We start from the raw sequence: 4,282 nt of genomic DNA, 5'->3' as shown, positions 1-4,282 counted from the left end.
TCTACTCCGTGTGTTTCTCTGCACAGGCCCGGTGCACCCAGGACGCGATCTTCCCAGATGTCCTTCACTCCGCCGGCGCCGGGACACCACGGACCCTGGGTGCACCCGCATGCGGAAGACGTGAGCCAGGCCCCGGGCGACGACCTCTCCCCCTTCGCCGCCTCCGGTCTTCCAGATCTCCACCCGGAACCGCTTCGCTCCCCTCCGTGCGACGGAACGCGACGCTGTGATCATCGGAGACTCAAGTCACTCCAAAAAGAGGAGAGATTCACTGGTTCAACCATAAGGGCAGTGTAAGGGAGGTCTACAGTGGGCCTGACAACCTATCAAAACTGCAGAGCGGACTTACTCAATTCAGAAAGAGGAGAATTCAAGCTCAGTACAAGTGCAGAGAGTACATTACACTCATACCTCAGGGAAAGCAGTGCACTCAAAGTCCACCTGAGAACCCCGTGAACTAATTTTCCTTTGTGACTCAGCAGCGGTGGGTCCTGAGCAACAGGGAACCATTGGCTGCCCTTCTCCCTTCGAAATGGGAGACAAACGAGAGTGGAGCTTTTTCATAGAAAAACGCTCACAATGAACACAGATTGCCCACTTGAGAACATCGTGTGCGTGCTCTTTGCCCAATGTTACATCTCAGGTCTGTTGCAGTATGTGTATGTATTTCTGAGTGTGTCTGTGCAGGAGAAGGTGTGGCCTGCACTCAAGCCAGCAGAGATCCTGATTGGTCTCGTCCCGGTTCCAGTGAAAAGGACCTCCCCAGCCAGGAGGCTGAATGAGTGCCATTTGTTTTGCTCTGTCTTGGATTCCTCTGTGATTGAAAATTAGTTATTTTTTTGTTATTTCAAAATGTATTATATTATTCATAAAGTATATAATAAATAAAAAGAAAACGGATAGAATAAGAATAGAGCAAGCTAGTGGTAGAGTTTTTTTTTTTTTGCTTTTGTTAATGGTATAATAAATAAAAAGGAAACAAATAGAAAGAATACAAAAATATTAGAGAACCTAGTGAAAGTTTTTTTTTTTTTTAAAGAATAGAATTAGAATAGAGAGTGGTCTAATAATAGCGGGTCAAATAAAGATGGAAGAGATGTGTTTTTAGCCGATTCTTGAAGGTGGCTAAGGACTCAGCTGCTCCGATTGAGTTGGGCAGATCATTCCACCAGGAGGGAACATTTAATTTAAAAGTCTGTGAAAGTGATTTTGTGCTTCTTTGGGATGGCACAATAAAGCGGCGTTCACTTGCAGAACGCAAGCTTCTAGAGGCACATAATTCTGAAGTAATTAATTTAGGTAAAGGGGTGCAGAGCCAGTGGTGGTTTTGTAGGCAAACATTAATGCCTTGAATTTTATGCGAGCAGCTATTGATAGCCAGTGCAGATTGATGAACAGAGGTGTGACATGCATTTTTTTTTAAATAAAGACATGGAAGATAACATGAAAATATGAATAAAAATAAATTTTTATATGCATCTTAACTCCCTACCCCGCACCCCCCAAATCATCCAAAAATATAATTATACAGGTAAAGAAGTAAAACCAAAAACCAAAACCAAAGAAATAAACCCAAAGCACAATTTCAGGGGTAACTGGAATTGGTTTTGAAATAATTGAGGAAATTAGTGTTATCACTTTTTGCCAGAATGTCTTGATCACCTCACATTCCCAGATGCAGCATTGGCATCATCTTGATTTCCGTGTTTTTTCTTTGTTGTACACAATGTCATTTTTTCGTAATGTTGTTTACAGTGATTTATATGTATTTGTTCAGTTTAAGGCTGTTTAAGAAAGAAATTGCTGAATGCTGTAGGAGCGTGAATAGACATGTCTGATCAATGTGCCGCCATGTTGGAACAGTGACGTGCATTCTTTTTGGCTCATTAAAAATTGATCTTGCTGCCGTGTTCTGGATTAATTGTAAAGGTTTGATAGAACTGGCTGGAAGACCTGCCAAGAGAGCATTGCAATAGTCCAGCCTGGACAGAACAAGAGCCTGAACAAGGAGTTGTGAAGCATGTTCCAAAAGAAAGGGCCTGATCTTCTTGATGTTGAATAAAGCAAATCTGCAGGACCAAGCAGTTTTAGCAATGTGGTCTAAGAAAATTAGCTGATCATCTATCATAACTCCAAGGTTTCTGGCTGTTTTTGAAGGAGTAATGGTTGATGTAAGAAATGGCTGTTAGACAAGCTGAGATGCGAGCAGCTATCGTCGGATCATCAGGATGGAAAGAGAGGTAGAGATGAGTGTCATCAGCCTAGCAGTGATATGAGGAGCCATGTTTCTGAATGACAGAACCTAGTGATGCTATGTAGACAGAGAAGTGAAGTGGTCCAAGAACTGAGCCCTGAGGCACCCCAGTAGTTAGATGTTGCGACTTGGACACCTCACCTCTCCAAGATACCTTGAAGGACCTATCTGAGAGGTAAGACTCAAACCACTGCAGTGCGGTTCCTGAGGTGACCTTTGCCAAATGGGTTGAGAAGAGGATCTGGTGGTTAACTGTGTCAAAATCAGCAGACAGATCCAGCAAGATAAGTATTGAATATTTGGAATCCGCTCTTGCCAGTCTTAGGGCTTCACAACAACTGTGAGCAAGGCAGTCTCGATTGAATGTCCACTTCTGAAACCAGACTGGTTGCTGTCGAGGAGGCTGTTCTGTGCGAGAAAGGCAGAGACTTGGTTGAACACAGCTCATTCAAGTGTTTTTGCAAGTGTCTGTAGTTCTCTAAAAGAGATGCTAAAAGATACTTAGCCTATGTATTAAAGGAACACTTTCGTGCTTGTGTGTGGTCGTAGATTTTTAAGAACAATCACACAGGATAGTTCAAAAATGATTAGTCCACAGATAGCTACAAGTTTATTTCAGCTGTTGCACGCAAATGATAATTAATAACAGAGTTTTAAAGCCTCGCAAGCTACAAATACAGAGCACAACGAACTGAAATCAATCTATACAACTAGCTGAAGTTTGCTGGAATTTATCCTAACATTACACAAAGAATGCCTGCAATCATTCAGTCAGGAACGGCTGCACAAAACGTGCAAACTAATAAAAACATTATATACTGTTACGATGAACAAAAGTAGTTTAGGCATAAGTTTGCGCAACGTTGAAAATATATTTACCTTTTTCTAAATATTCCATTAAACCTGCCGAGAACGTAAACTAAAATTTTCAGTTACACACGCATGTCCTGGGAAACTCATGAATATTCATGTTTGCTGCAGCCACTGAAACTGAAAAGAGAGCAGCGTAAGCTTTCGAATCGCTCTTGTGGTGCTTTGATGTCTGAGCAGCGCCGCTTCGAGCCCAGCACACGTAATGTTTCTTGTGCTGAGTTTAGGGCTGTCCAAATTCTGGCTTTTGATTTTTTTTTCTGACGTGTTGGTGTTATATCTTTCATTTGGATGTTATAAGTTGCACTGAGTAAATACAGCTGGATAAAAAAAAAAACTCTGTCCGTCTTAATTTCAGGCTGCAAAGCAACATGTGATTATTTTAAAGGGGGCTGATTCTTTTTTATACCCACTATAGATTAATATCAAAGCCATATGAAGTGAAGGCCTTGGACTACAAGTAGTGCATAAAGGGGTTTTATAAGATTAAAAACAGGAGGCTGAAATGTTCCGCTTGTGCACTGTGTAGATCATGGGGTGTCCAGTCCTGCTCCTGGAGGGCCACTGTCCTGCAGAGTTCAGCTGCAACCCCAGTTAAACACACCTCAACCAGCTAATCAAGCTCTTACTAGGCATACTAGAAACTTCCAGGCAGGTGTGTTGAGGCAAGCTGGAGCTGAACTCTGCAGGACCAGGGCTCGCAAAATTGCTAGCCCGACGTCCTTGGGCTGTTGTGTTTTCCAGTCAGGCTACCAAAATATATCGGCGCCCTGCCCCACGGGCTATCTGAAATAGTGATATAAATCCCTTCCTTGATTTGCGTTGTTTACTCACTTACAGTAGGGGTGAAACTGATCGTAGTTGATCATTTGCATGTCTTTCTAAGTCTTGCCGATGTAAACATTCAAGCCTTTTAAACTAGGGATGCACTATATTATCGGAACATTATTGGAATTTGATTCCGATAATGTTCCGATAATATAGTGCTGATTTGAAAAATTATGCCGATATGCCTTGCCGGATAGGGGGAGTAGCTCACATGTGCTCAGGGTGTGCTAGCGATAAGATCACGTCAGCAGTGTGGTCATTCTTGAAGCAAACCTTTTCCTGAATGATGATTAGATTCACTGTTTTGGATCGCCGCATTGAATTTGAGAA

This window comes from Sinocyclocheilus anshuiensis, unplaced genomic scaffold (assembly GCF_001515605.1).
Source record: "Sinocyclocheilus anshuiensis isolate Anshui unplaced genomic scaffold, SAMN03320099.WGS_v1.1 scaffold2154, whole genome shotgun sequence".
Classification (NCBI taxonomy): domain Eukaryota; kingdom Metazoa; phylum Chordata; class Actinopteri; order Cypriniformes; family Cyprinidae; genus Sinocyclocheilus; species Sinocyclocheilus anshuiensis.
The sequence above is the reverse complement of the archived record's forward strand: the minus strand, read 5'-3'. Positions refer to the sequence as shown.